This window comes from Buteo buteo, chromosome 11, assembly GCF_964188355.1.
Source record: "Buteo buteo chromosome 11, bButBut1.hap1.1, whole genome shotgun sequence".
NCBI classification, from domain to species: Eukaryota; Metazoa; Chordata; class Aves; order Accipitriformes; family Accipitridae; genus Buteo; species Buteo buteo.
Genome location: NC_134181.1, coordinates 13,380,216 through 13,396,060, shown reverse-complemented (window position 1 = coordinate 13,396,060; position 15,845 = coordinate 13,380,216).

Sequence of the window (15,845 nt, the reverse complement as noted above, 5' to 3'; positions counted from 1 at the left end):
CCTGATTAAGGAGTCTTGTTGCACCTCCTAGAAATGCTTATAAACACAGTCTCCTTTATGGTCCCAAATTTCCGCTAGGAACCGGGCATTAAGCAGTACATATATCCTCTAGGAAACACTCAAACCGACCGCCAAGTGGCCTTGTACCACAAAGGGTGGCATCACCCACCAAGGCAGTCCATGGGAAAGAAGGTCTGAAAGAGAAACGCGGTTGTCTCACCTAAGGCTGTTTGTGGAGATTTTTGTTACCTGGCAGCTGATCAGCAGTGTTCCTAATGCAGATGGTGGGTGTCTTGACAAGAGTCTTCCCACCTAACATCAGAAGGCTGCACTCAGCTCTAAGATAATGTTTCTTGTTGAAACTTTTATAAGGACTATAACCCCTCTGTCTATTGTAATTTGGGAATTGAATATTTCCCCTATCTGTTTAACATCTGTATTGTAACAGTATATTATAAAAATCTCACCTTGTGTATTGTAAGCATGATCCCAGTGAAATTATTCTTAAGTATTGTGTTTTTCATTTCTGGCTATCACTGCTTGGCATGATCCACCACAGTGGAAGTATGTTTCCATGGGGAAGCCCAGGGAGGGGGAGGAGGGAAGGTAAAGCTGTGGCATAATGTCATATTAAAAATGTCACCCAGCTGAGTGTTATAGGGGCTGTGAGAAGTTCTGCAGCTCCTCACCTGTTGGTGTTGCTCAGGGTATTGTTTAGGGGCTTTTTGTTGTGGTTTTTTTTTTTTAACCAAAAGGGTCTCAGTGAACAGGGAAATCGCAGGAAAAGAGGAAGAAGAAAATTTAAATGATCCCAGAGTGAACTGTTTTGCTGTTAATACAGAAATACAGAGCAAGACACATTTAATGGGCTCTATTTTTTATTATACTATGCTGAATAATTAAGTTTGAGGCTAAGTGTCACATAGATTTATCTTTTAATTAAAAAAGCATGGTTCACGCATATTTGAGTGGTAGTCCAAATAAATGCAATATAGAAATTTATGTTTGTTTATCTAGGTGTTAATTACCTAGAGATTGTTCTGGATTACTTCTTTTTATAAAGTGTCATAGGCTCATGTCACAAGTAATAAAGCTTAACAGTGGAACCTTATCAATTTGCTAACTATAACGCTAGTGTGACCTGGAGGAAAGGGAAAAAAAAACCCCAACTTTGTAAAACGTTCTCTGCGTGCACCCCATTCAACACATAAAAACCACGCGGTGAACAAAGCAATCATTTTTAAAATGTTCTCGTAAGTAAAAGTACAAATATATCTTTGGTGTTTTACAGCCTTTCATACATGTAATTATTTATATAACACACTGTTATTTATGCCCGTGTACTACATGTTGTGCAAAGACAGACATGGTAAGCAACAAAATGTAGTTTACCTGGTGGGCAGGCTATTCATTTAACGTATGAAGTAACACTTACGAAGACTGAACACTATATTTAAAGCGAGATGTAGTAGATGTAATTTTCTTAATATTTTAAAGGTTTTACAGCATTGCTAGCAACCAAGAGGACGGGAAAAGCAAACTGAAGGCTAAAGATAAAAGACCATGCATTTCAGTGGTGCAAACAGAGGGAAAAATTGTGTACAGACGCAAATTGTTCATCAAATTCTCTGTCAGTCTGGTTTTTTTCTTTGTTTATGACCAGAATTTATGTTACTGCTCCACCGAGCCATGTGGAAGGATGCTGAGCACAGGCGGAGAAGGCAAACTTCACAGCACATGCAAGCTGAGGGGCTCTCTACCGCTAGTGTAAATCAAATGCCATCCTCCATATCACCCCAGGGGAGGATCTGCCCCCAGGATTTGAAAGACTGAGACATCTTTTTGGTTTTTTTCTCCTAGGTGCAAACAGCTTTCTCTTTGGGGTTAATTATTTACGCTTTTCTTAGAGTTCTGATGATTTAAAATAATACCAGGTTTCTATAGCGCTGCGTTGTGCAGCAGATGTATCTGAGAACCTTCAGTTAGTGATATCGCAAAGAAATCAATGAAAATTACTCTCCATGCTCAAGTCATTAATTCTTACTTGATATACAGATTCTCAGAATGTGAACAAGGCTGGAAACAAGGCTTTCTTCTATTTATTACACATCAATTACCTGTATAGACATAGACACTGCAAGCTTTGTCTCATGTGCAGACAGTAGTAGTAGATAAGTTACGTCTCAATAGATGAGGTTGAAGGTAAATTTGGTCTTTAAAAAAAGCTGCTGAATATGGGATCCTTAGTGATAACTGAAATATTTTAAATTTTAAAGGACTGAAATTGATGCATATGTTTATATATATGTAATAACTGTATGTGTATACACAAACATATACATCCTGCAGTTTTTCTTTTATTAGGAACCTGATTTAACCCCTTAACTCCATATTTAGTGTCCTGATGTGTCTGATTTTCAACACCATAGGGAAGCCAATAATGGATATTCAGCATTTCTGAGCATCAGCTAGTTACTGAGGAACAAAAATATGGACCAAGGCATTGAAAATCTGAGCCACGGGATGGGATGAATCACTGTAGCTCCTGAAATTCCAGCTGCATAAAGTTGAAATAATTTGATGGTGAATCGAGCCTATTATTAATGAAACTAGAGAAAAAAAACCCCAACGTGTCCTTAAGTTGTGTGAGATGCTGCAACACAGAATATGTGATTTCTCTTTAGGTTGTGCCACTGTGCTTCCTTATTATTTTTTAGATTTTATTCTTGGGGGATTGTTTTCTCGATTGTTTTCTGTTTGAAAGAAGTTGATGCATGAATGAGTGAAACACGAGGAGTAATAAAGAAAAATGGCACTATTAATCCCAACAGAGAAAATCTTTCTTTTGTTAAAAATCTCTCACACAGTGTCTGTGACTGTGGTACATCTGTCTTCACTAGAGAATTACCGATCCCGATTTGTGCTAGTCCTTACCGCGCTGCCGGTGGAAGCCAACACCCAGCGCAATGGGAACAGCATTCGGTAAGGGCCTGCTCCCGGGGAAGACAACTGGCTATTTTCTACGAAGAGGTCTGCTGTGAAAAATGTAGATAGCTCCAAAGCTACTTATGCTCAATCAGTACTTGCATTGCTTTTGCCAAAGCAATGCGTACTTTCCCCATGGAGCAATGTATTCGTGTCTATGTGCCAACTGTCATTTGTGTATCTCCTCTCAAACCTTACTGGTGGAACTGGCATCATCAAACCCAGCTCGCCTATGCTCTGAGGAAAAGTTTCATTTTCAATTAACTTTAAGAAACTGGAAGGGTTGTTCATTTTTTGCAAAGCCATTGATCCACCCCATGCTTCCACTGAGCTAAAGCCTCCAAACGCTATTGATTTATGGGAGAAACACCTTGTCCTTAGTATTATAAATGTTGATCCTTTAACACCTACACCTTACCTCTCCTTCCATGGGTGTTAATGGCAAAACAATTCTCTTCCTTCAGAAGGAGCAGAACCACTATCTGAGTGTCCTGTCAGGGCTCAGTGGTAGTTGCTTTAGTGGAAACGCCATCACCTTCCCGGGGCCTCATGGTTGCATTCATTTTCAGTTCACTGCAGGGAGTTCAGTAATCTCCACCTGAGCAAAAGACAGTTGCGCAGCCTCATGCATTTGCAATTAAATCATAAGTGCTTAAACTAGTGCAAAAAAGTGCCTGATCCTGTCAGTATTTCTGTTTGACAGAAGTGGGAGAGGAAATTGGAGAGGCTGCCCCATGCTTTGGGCTGCTTTTGGAAAGGATGACACCCGAAGGTGTGACTTGCCCAGGTGAAACTGCTAAACTCCTACTGCTTGGGTAGGGGCTGAGAGATGCCGATCTACTGTCCATTACTGGCCAGTCCCGCTCCAGCACTGTAACACAGCACTTGGCATCCAAGATGTGACAGTAACTGCCCAAACACAGCCAGTGTAAGGAAATGTAATATTGTTCGCGTATCCCAAATTGGAGAACAGCGTCTCTACAGAAAACCAAGCCCTCATTTCTTCCAGTTAAGACCATAGCTAACATCAAAAGCATTAAGGCTGGGGGGCAGTGATTCTCACTCCAGTGAGAATGGAAAAGTGAGCTAACGTAGGACAGTGTTTGGCTCAGAGATGAAAATTAGACCTCATTAAGTCTTTATTTTCAGCTCACACTGAAAATACTGTTTTCCTCAAATACTTCAGAAACTTTTATTTCAAAGAAGTACTGCACTAAATGAGAGATAACAGAGCAAATGCCATGCACAGGTGAATGCTTTAGTCCTGTAAGCTGACCATCTCCGCACCCCCCAGCACTGTCTGAGACCAGGTAGGTGTCAGCCAGCCTTTGTCTGCAGCCGAGGAGGGGACACAGTTTCCATTTCGTCGGACAATGATGCAGAATACAGGACATATTGGTCTAACTACTGATTTTTCCTATTTGGTCAAATAATTCCTTCTAAATCACACAGGTGAAAATGATATGAAAACCCAGTGAATCACTCAAGTACCACTCAATACCAGGCACCACTTTCAGACAAAGCTTCAGGTCAAAGGAGAGATGTGTTTTCCTAAGGAGGTGGCAAACTGCCAGGCTTGGAGAGGGGCATTCAGGACAGGGCTTCTGCAGGTGAGCTGGGGTTTGAAGCTGGCCCAATTGGGACTGCTCGTGGGTCCCTTGTCCCCTGGCCCAGGTGAGGAGTGCTGCTGAACCATGGCACGATGACCGAGGGAAGGTGCTGAGCAGCCCCTTCCTCCCTCGTGTCCCACAGAGGGCTTGAACCTCCAACAGCAAATCCAGACCCATGCTTGTAGGGCTGGTGCCAATACCGAGTTGTGTCCCAGGAGGGGGGCAGAAAGACAAGAGCAGAAAAAGGGAGAAAGAAGAGAAAAGGAGCCATCAAGATCATCTTTCCCTTCCTTTCTGTAGTGATGTAATCCCTAATTTTCACAAAAGAGGAAAAATAGTCGCAGTACCTGTCTAAGTATTTGAATTTACCACCATGTTTCCTCTGTGCATTAAAAAAAAGGCAAAAAATCCAACCCATAGTAAATTCAAATACTGAACTGTAATGTTTGCTTGGTTGCTATTTCTTAGTAGCATCCAACGTGTTAATCACTAGTATATAATTAGATGTCATTTTGGAGCAATTCAAAATCAAACAAAATCTCAACATGCTCTGAACATGTTGTGAAAGTTTACATTACAATTAATTTATGATTACCCAAATGTGCATCCAGTGATCTTAAGTCTTCCTTCATCCATTACAAAGAAAAAAAGACAGCTTCTGTTTCCACACACCTTAATGCCAGAAGGCCCCCAGAGAAAAGGCTCTCCTTTAAATAAATGTATTATTTAAATTCTGTTTAAATAGCTAAGCATGAGATGAAGAAATGAGATGAATTTGATAAACTAGCCCCTGTGTATCCTTGGACATGTCTCGTTTCTTTTCCTTGTTTTTTTTGGTTTCTGTAAGTGTTTGTTTTTTCTTTGCTGTCACTTCACCAGATAGATAGAAAATTAAGGGAAACCAGTATTATTTCATTTCACACCAATTCACTAGAGCCATGAGTTAATTTCAGCACATTTTCCTGAAGGTGAAAAGAAGTGCACATCCTTTTGTCCCAACAGTGAGCCAGTGCCACGAACTGCTGAGCGTTCCCAGCCCTGTCAAAATCAAAGGAACAAGGATGGCGAGCGAGTCATGGGAAATACTGGATGCATTAGTGGATACAGCCAATATGCTGAATTATGGTCGTGTAATAAACATACAAGCTGTTGTATTAGGACACAGCTACAGTAATCACAGTAAGTAAAGTTTTAAAAGCACTCGTGCTTTTATCCTTTGTTGAAAACAATGATAATGTACATAAAAAGGTTAACAAATGGCTACACTTTACTCCTCTGCATCTAGGACAGAGAAAACCTTGCTACTCCTGTTATAACAAGCTGCCAGCTGATGTCTAATCTTGCTCTTTATCTATGTATCCTGTGCATGCAAACACAGAACAGGGAGGAAGATTATTTTGGGTGTAAAGTAAGAAAGTTGTTTTATGCTTTAATTGCCCATAATGAGCATGGCAAATGCTGAAAGATGCAAGGAAAAGTCTTGTCCAATAATATAGTTCTTTATTACCTTAGGATCCCATCTTGCTAACTGTTTCGAGGATGTTGTTAGCAGAGGAAGGCATATTTTTATTTAACATCTTTATTAATGAGCTAAAGAAAGAAAGAAGTAAACACACTAATTACATTTGCAAATGACAGTACATTAGTAGCTATCGCAAACATCACCGAGGACAGAAATAACAGGGGAAAAATAAATGGGTAAGAATAAAGAATTTAACCTGAAGAAACACAAATTCAAGTCTGAAAGCAAAAATATTCCGTGTTTAGACAAGCAAGAGTAGAAAGAAACACAGAAAGAGTAAAGGTGAGGGGGACAAGGGGCAGGCAGGGGTGAACAGCTGGGGTCCCCAGGGCTGCAGCGGGGGGCCCTGGCAGAGGGGCTGGGTAGGATGCGGGGGAGCTTGGGGGCATCAGCAGGCACCTCCATAGCCCCCCCAAGCAGAGAGCATGGGAAATGACATTGTCCCCTTTTTTTTAAAGAGGAAAACCTGAATGCCCCACCTGGAACTCAGAAGCGGGCAAAGAGCAGCAGTGGAGGCATGGGCTTCCCCGGGGCGCTAGGCTGCAGGGGCAGGCAGCCCTGCCTGCAGGCAGGGGCTGGGCACCAGCCTGGCCCCAGGTGTTTGCACTGATCCAGGCCCAGGCTATAAAGGGGTGAGGCTCAGCAGAGCCCTGCTGCTGGGAGAGGGCTGGGCAGGCTTCTGGGCTGAAGGAAAGAAACAAAGGGGCTGCTTCCAGGTGCGTCCCTTTGTTGCAGGGGGGGCACTGGTGCAGCAAAGAGTTTGCTGGCAACACTGGTGAGTGCCTCAATGCTGAAAATGAAGAGGGAAGAGAGCTATGTGGGGATGGCCTGAAAGAGTCTAGGAGCAAAGAGATAAAACTGAGTAAAGGCAAACTTCCCAAGTGCAGCTCTTCTAAACTCTTTAATAAGCTCCCAGGAGAACTGGTGGATGTGCAGTCACTCCAGTGACTTAAAATTAGACTGGATCCAACAGGGAGTAATGTGCCTGTGCCTGAAGTCAGAGGGGCAGATCCCCCCCGGTACTGGGGAGGGTCTGAGCTCCCTCCTGGAGACTGCTGCTGCCTGGTGTGGGATGTGCTGCGGGATTGGGGTCACTCCTGCCTTACCTGCCTGCTTGTTTTGTGGCAAACACGGGTTCCCTGGCTTAGCTGTACAGCTGCTGGTTATTGCTGCTTAATTTCACAAAAGTTACAAACTATAATTAGTTAGGAGCCATCTAATGAATTATAATGCAGGAAGCAACCACAGATGCTTATATACCAGTGAACTACAGTGTTAGGTGTCATCCTTACCCTGTTAATGATTTAAAAAGAAAAAATAACCCAACCTTCTCTCCCAGCCCCCTGGAGCACAAATAACCTGGTACAGCTCCTTTCCCAGAAACACTCTTAGAGACTTTAAAATTGCAGCCTTCCTACTTTAAGTTGCGGTATGTGGATGTTTTTCAAAGTTTTAGCAGCTGTGAGAGGAGGCAGACTTGCTGTCCTGAAGTACTCCCTTCCACCTCAGACTGGGGACAGCGTGTGCCGCACTAAAGTGTGCTGCTTTGACAGGTTGTGATGGAGCCGCACACATCAACTCTCCAGTTGCTCAGCTGCGAAGTCAACAAGGACCATGCACCTCGATGGCACTGCGTGAGTAATGACAATAACAGTTCAAGCTAACGCCAATCACAGCGGTGACTTTTGCTATAGTGTTACTTGTGCGGTGGCAATTGAATTGAAACTGCCACATCAGTTTGCATTAGGCCACTTAGCAGCTGATGTGGTTTCTCACTAGCACAGCAAAGGGGAGGGAGTGTGGCTCTGGTGAAGCCTCTGAGAAGTCAGGTTTCCAGCCGGGACTGGGAACACAACTGCACTCAGCTACAGAAGTTGTAAACTGGCTGTCTGGAAAACAATTTCCATTGGCATTTCAAACTTAAAACTTCCCCCACACCCCGCTCCCCTAAAAAAATGGTAAGATGGTAGCCTGTGAGTGTTGAGCTGCAGAGCCGTCTTTCTGCAACCGGAGCAGCTCTGCCCCTGTGCCATTGGTGGGGCAGCAGAGGAGGATGTGGATGGGAGCATTGAGCTCTCCCTACCTGGAGCTTGTTGGGGGCAGAGAGTTGCCATGAGACAGGTGTTTGTCCTCAGTCCTGCATAACTACTTGCAGTGGGTGTGAAGGAGGAGATTTCCCCTGCAGCTGGGGGACGCCCGATTTTCGTCGGATGACTGTTCCCTGCCTGCGCGTGCTCTCACCTTGAGGTGGGGGGATCAATATTTCATTACCTATGGCCCTGCTTCTCCTGAGCCTCAAGTTTTGTGGGGTTTAATGTAATATCCCCACTCTTTTAAATTGCAATAGCTGAAACACTGATGTGAGCACCATAAATCCATTTTTTTTAGTGAGGTGAATTAGCTAAGCGGCTTTATTTTTTCCAGTTGTAGAATTGTTCCAATGCTTCTTTTGACCAGCTTTGGCTTAAAAAAGACTTCATCTTTAAAAATCCAATTTTACAAACAGTTAGTCTTTAGTGTGGACTGTTGCTTTTTAGTAATTTGGGGGAAAAAATTAATGGCTGATATATTTAATTTTCAGACACAGCTACTGCATGTTTAAAGCATCTTTTTTTATAATTTTATTGTCAACGATATAGGTTGAACACTGCAGAGATATTGCTCTTACAGGCTTATAAGATTAAAATCATGGTATTTCTGAAGGGGCTGTTAAAGTGTCTGTGGAGCTATCTGCTACTGCATAGCTCTGAACTAATTCAATGAATAGATACTTTAAGTATCAGTGCAACAGCTTGTTTTCCAACCAGACAGAAAGCTCCAAATCTAATGCTAGTATTCTTGCTGACCTCAGAAGAGTAGCTGAGCATGCTTAGCTTTCATTTTAATTCTTTCTTTAAATATGGCTAAAGAGCAAAGGCTCTGAATCTGCGTAGTGTAACTTGAAACTGATGGGTAATTAATGTACAGTCAGATCTGCAGTAGCTCCAGGGTATGGGTACCTAGGTTTTGCCTTTCTTCCCAGGACCTACTTTCTTTGAATCCTTTATATCTGTATCTCTCACTTACATGGGTTAGTGTGTGTTTAAGCTGTGAATAATGGTTGAAATCACTCCTGCATGGGCAATACCCTATTCCTTTAGAGTAGATTATTATTCTATATGGAATAAATAGTGTTATCCAGTTGATATGCTTTAAGGCTAATGAACCAAAGTCTAGCATGTAAGCCAGACAACAAGACATGTTTCTCCATTGGTTTTTTTCTGATATATTAATTAATGAAAAACAAGATTTCTCTGTGAGAGGGAAGTACACTTCTGCAAAATTCCTACCTGGCTTCAGGAGTTTTCTTTACTGTTACTCTGTAACACTTGCTAAGGTGCATAGGGGAATGAATCTCCCAGTGATCTGGGTAATGGAGTATTTTCACATGCTCTGGGGTGTGTGTGTGTGAAAGGCAGCCCCTCTGAGCCGTGATGGGGAGCAGCCCAGCCCACAGGCAGGAGTCCAGTGCTCCCAAACTCCTCTGGCTCTCTGCACTGAAGATCTTTTTGCAGTGTATTTGTCATGGCAGTGCCCGAGGCTTGTCAGGTGTGGCAACGCAGTGTTTGTCTGTGCAGGAAAAGCTAAGCGTTGCCTCATCAGCGTGGATGGAGATCTGGGTAGGAGGAGGGAGCTGAGGACAGGAGGTGGAAGGCAGAGCAAGGTGCTGCTGGGCAGGTGAGCTGGGAATGTGAGATGGGACCTTCCAGCACCTGCCAGTCCCTTCAGCAGTTGAGCAGCCCAGGGCTTTACACTTCTGAATCCGGGAACCTGATTCTCCCTGGTCTGTGCTTATATTGTGGTTTAGAGTCCTGCCAATTCTAAAAATGAGACTCTTGTCAACCTGCCTTAGGAAGCATGAGATTAAGTGAAAACCTAGAAAATAATGTTCTTCTAGTTTTTTGACTCTTTAGGGTATATTGGCTACAAGCTAACGCTTCCTTGTAACTGTCAGCTGGATGACTATCTCTTCAAAATAAAAGCAGGTCTTAGACTCAGGCTTTAAGTAGATCAAGGCTGTGGGAACAACTGAACCCCAAGGTGTGGTAGCATTTATTTGGAGAGGGAGAAAAAGCCATCCGTGGCTTATAAGAATGGAGTATACTTACAAGAGTACACTTTGCGTGCATTCTCCAGAAGAAATGGCTACCAGAATATATCACAACACAGAATTGCCCAGAGACAAAGAGTTTGTAGCATCTTTTCTATGTTTTCCCAGTCTGAGGAGTTTTCTGACCCACCTTTCTGTGGAAGGCTGCTGGTCCCTTGAAGATCGCTTCAATTCCAGGGGGTCTTCTAACCTGGGGCACAGTCCAGCAGAAACACCTGAAATACTCTTTGGCATTGCCCTGTAGCATTCCTCTTTGTATTGTGAGTTATTCCCTTTGGAGTCCAAGTACTGAGAGTTATTACATCTTTAAAGGCCTGCTGAGTTTGAGGAAAAGTAATTGGTTTGTTGCTCCAAACCTCTTGGTGGAATTATGTGAGGAAAAAAGCTTTTCAACTTAATTTTCTATCTATATTTGGAGCCGTTGGCATGAATTCAGCCTGTACCATACACCCACAAGCTCTGCAAGTGTGTGCAACTGAGTATTACGACAGCGTATTTAGTTGGGATAGCCAGTAGGATGCTCTGCTAGGTGTAAGACTTTTCCACTCTGCAGAACGGCTGTTTTATACAGTACATGGCAAGTCTGTTTTTCATCTTTACTAGTAAGTTGTTCAACGGCAGTTTTATGTTAATGTAAAAGCTAATTAATGCTGTATGTTAACTATGCGTAGTGTTTTGCAAGAACAAAAGGAACTAAATCCCAAATCATATCTTACGCTCCTGTTCTGACTTTGGTATTTCCTTGTTTATTAAGCTACAAAAGCCTGCTTGTTTCATGTTACAAAACCTCCAGGTTCATCAGCTGTAGGTTTGGGAGTGACTGAGACATCTTGAAGTTTCTCATCTACCTCTAAGGTCAAATGTGCTGTTTCAATAGATGAAAGCCTGAGGGCCTGGTAAGGAAGTCCAAGGGTTTCTTTCTGATGGTTTTACACAGGCTGTCTGCTACAATCAAATGCCACCATCCTCCAAAGTCTTCTGGCTCATGCACCAAAGCAGGTGTTCTGCAGTGACAGGACAGATGGGGTGAACATCACTGGGGTGTAGCTTTTCTGATGAGTCATTGCAGAGGACTTCTTGGGGACAAACTTGTATAGCAACAAAATATGTAATAAGTAATAGGTGAATGGGGTGTGTTATGTTGTCCTTTTTTCCGAAGTTTCATTACTCCGCTATGGAGCTTCAAAATATGATGCTGAAACATCCTTAATGGGCTCAGGCTAATTTGCTCTATCCTCTCACTGAGCCAGATGGACTTTGACCTCTTCACTTGCCTTGACAGTCAGAAGCACCAGACTTGTTCTGTGTGGGGCTTTAATGGGTATCTTGTGTCTTCCCTGGTGGGCAGGAGGAAAACCATGATGGGTGCCTCAGTCCTGCATTGTCCATAAGCACCATCTGGGATCAGTGGAGGATAGCTGGACCACCAAACGCTTGGAAAAGCTGCTGTTTAGTCAAAGCAGGGGAAAGGTAAAATCTGCTTTAAACACCCCTTGCAGTTCTGAAATATCACTTCTCTTGTCTAAGTGCTTTCCCAACTGCTTCAGCCCTTTCTCATGTTTCCCTTCTCACCAACATGAATTTCACAGGATGGTTTGATCTATGGCACAGATTCATTTTTCCAAGTTTTCGTGCTAGATGACTTGGCAGCTCTGGTCTTTTGAGTAACTTGCTTGGAAAGGTAGGATTTTATGGATCTCCCAAGCCCATCACTCTTCCTGGAATTTAACATTGAAATAATTCAGTTCACGGTTTAATCCAGTGAATTATGTCTGCTTACAATTCTAGGGGAGATCGAGCAAATCTAGGTTAAATATACCCCCTTGTTCTGACAGAACCTCTCTGGACCTTCACTAAACTACCATCAAAAGGAAGCTTACTCCTTTGGGATCTAAACCAGTCTGTTTTTCCAGTGAGTCTTATTGATGAAGCTGGAGTGGGACTGAGCCCTACAGCTGATCTTTGCATTTGACAATATTGACAAAAATTTTGAATAAATCAAAGACAATGTAGGTACTTTGGTAAAACATGGTTGGCCTGTTTCCAGACACTTTTCTGGGTTTCATTAGACCCAGGCAGGTGATTCCTCAAGAAATGGTGATTTCAAGTTATCCTTCAATATTCTTCAGCTGTTGAATCTAATGACCTTTTTTAAAAGTGACAAATATGTGAGGGGCTGGATCTCTTGCTACATAAGAAATCACTGATCCATTAGTTCAGATATTGGACTTGGAAGTAACATGCAACTTTCTGCTTCTGACTTCCATTAAATATGGCCAAATTGTATTAGATCATCATCTATAATTAGGCCAATTTTTCCTAATCTTTGTTGAAATGGGTTCAATCTGGTTTATAAATGAACACTGTTCTTTTTTTTTTCCATAGGCTGCAAGCTTTCCACTGTCCAGCAATACATGAATCAATTGAATAGTAAGCTAATGTATTGCACATGCTTCATATTTAGGTAGTTTTAGCCTTAAATGATTATCTCCAGGCTTTCTGTTCTTCCCTGTGCATAGTGTGTGTGGTGTAAGTGTTTCTGTGTGGTAATGCAGCCATTAGAACTTTTTGATGCCCTTGTGAACCCCTGCAGTAAGGTCCTTGGGACCTGAGTTCTGCTTAATGCACTCATGTTTAGGCTGATTATTAGTACTCAACAGAAGCTACCCAGTAACTATGGCTTTTGTTACACCATGGCAGCTGAGTAAGCCCCTGACATGTACATTATCAGATTACAAATCTCTACTTAACACTAGCATTTTTCCTACAGGAGATATTCTTTCTCATACCTAAATATGCTCATAGACAACACTTGTCAGGTCACTCTGAATGCTGAATCCTTTCAGCAGTGACACAGATCTCTTCTGATACCACTCTTCAATCAGTCTTAATTACTACTCAGAGTCTAATTTCAAGGTCTCCTTAGGTGTTGGTATTAGCTAATATTTTGTAAGTAAGGCAAAAGATAACACTGTCTCGTTCGCCTTTCAAATTAGTATCTCTCTTTTCCCCACAGAACACAATAGGGCTAAAACCTTCTTGTCTAGCTTGGGGCAAAACACACCCTGCAAAAGCTGAGAAATAATCTAATTTTTTCAATGAAAGTCAGTGCCAGTCAAAGAAGCTTTTACATACTTACAGTTAGGGTACATCAAAAATGTACAAGTACTGGTAACCCCAGTTTATCATGTACAAGATTATGAAAGAAAGCCAAATTAAGGGAGGATATTCACAAAGTCTTTGAAATAATGAAAGAATGGCAAAAGCTGCTTCATTTTAATGTTCTGGAGTCACTGAAAATGAGGAAATTATTGTCGCTTTCATTGGGTGAGTTTCTTAGTTTTTAACACATTAATATTTATGCTGCTCAATTGTCTATGTTATAAATAGCCTCTCAGAAATCTATGTGTGTCCCTTTTTAGTTTAGATATTTAAAACATAAGTAGCCTGAAAGTAGCTAAATATCAGTCTTACATGCAACTTCATCAAAAGACAGAAAGAAGGTGCTCAAGCACTGGATCTCCTCTTCCTCCCAGGAAAGAGTTAACACAAAGAAATAAAATCAGATATGTGTAGCCTCCAGACGTCCATTAAAGTGCAGAATGCTGTTTTCTATCACAGATTATATGCCAGATGTTCAAACTATCTCTAATCATTGCAGATGTAATGGAGTAGAATGTTGCAGTTTGTGAGTTTACTGGCATTAATTCTGTATACTGCACAAGGGAAAAGATTTTAAATATATAATTATATCTCATTAATACTCAGGTTTTATTTCCTTTCAATGGAACAGGACTTATTAAAGCAACCATTTACCGCATGTTTTCTTTTAGTGTTTGGCCCCAGCATAATCCTGTGTGCATTGTTCGTGTAAATATGTACTAACCTGAGTATATAGAAACACACACTACTGTATATAATTCCACTGGTACAAACCCCCACTTTTTATATGCATGAGATGTTTTTATAATGTAAATTGACAAGGAAAAAGATCTTACTTAGAACAGTACTGTATAACTGCATGCTATCTTACTTTTTATGGAGAAGAACTGTAAAAAAATGTATCTTTTAATGATATTTATTCAGTTATCTGCACAATTTTCTTCTAGTATATGTGAAATGTTAGGCTACTTTCATGCCCCCTGACTGCTACAGTCCTGCCCCAGTACTAAAGGCAGATATTACAGTGGTGAGAGTGACTTGCTGAGGATTTTTCTTTGGTATTATTCAGTATGCTGATTGCAGGAGAGCTGGTCCTGCCCAGCCTCCCCCTTTTCCCCCAAATACACACTGCATGAGGGGACACCCCTGCTTTTTCACACATCCTTTCTTCTGTCCTCCTTTGTACCCTATGGGGCTCAGCTCCCATCAAATGGTGTCCACAAGGCATAGTGTTTCCTTTGTCCTCCTTCCTACTCAATACAGAGGTCAGGCACATCTGAGAGTGTCTCTTTACATCCTATATCTATTGAAATCACTGCAAAAGTGTTCATCGTTCTCAATGGGCTGTGGACTTTGCTGTCCTCTGGAAGACAGCGACAAGGCTGTGAGGATGAATTTTTTGGGAAGTTCCTACATCTGCTTTCAGATACAGAGCCTCAATTATTATTTCCCCAGGAGCCATCCCTCATTCAGATGGTAATTTTTGCCTTCCAGCTTTAACACGTAGCCTCAACCTATGTAAAACATACCCCGTGTACCAAATGCTGAGTCCTTTCTGGGAGCTATTCCTGCTCTGTTGTCATTGTACCCAGCAGCTCCACGAACACTGACTTTCCTTTCCCAGTCCCACGGATAGAGCAGTAGTAATCATAATTGGGTTTTCTTGCTAGAGACCAGGCAGCCAGTGAGGCTAAAAGTGAGTTTCCCAAGTCCCTGCTGAGGGCTGGTGCACAGGGTGGGACACCTGAGTGTCGGTGCTCGGGCACTGGCTCCCTCCCACCGCTGTTCTGCAGCTGCTGTCTTGCTGAGACATTAAAAATGTTTTGACTGCACCAAGGCTGTGGTTAAATTAACTTGCTTGGAATCTTTCTCTGCGCAGACACCTTCTCCACAAAAATTCCCACCAAAGATTTAGTTGGGCAAACTTAGAAGCAGTTGCAAAACGCCTTGTGCCTAGATGTGTTGGGGAGGCTCAGTCCTGTGATGCAGCATTTACGTAAAACAGGGACGGTTTCAGTGTTCTCTATACCCTGGACATATGCACAGGGTTCAGGTAACTACTCCTGTGTTTTAAGGCTGTTGCGGCAGACAGTGGTGGGAGGACACGGGCATTTTGGCCAAGAATTGCAGGGGAAATCTTAGACATACATATAATATTCATGCTCTTAGGCACGCATATAATTGTGCTACATCTCACAGTTTGAGAAAGCCAATAGAAAGAAACCTGCGAATAACTTCCTTTCTTCCACAACTCATCTAATTACTTTGCCTTTTCAAATATCAGATAGCAATAGTAGTTTCTCAACTATTTCCTTTAGAAGTAAGCAACTATCATAAAGTGCAATTTAGGCTCTGAAGTCAGCTGAGTGCTGCATGGGTACAGAGGTTTACTTTTGTGGAGCTTGCCGCTGAGTGA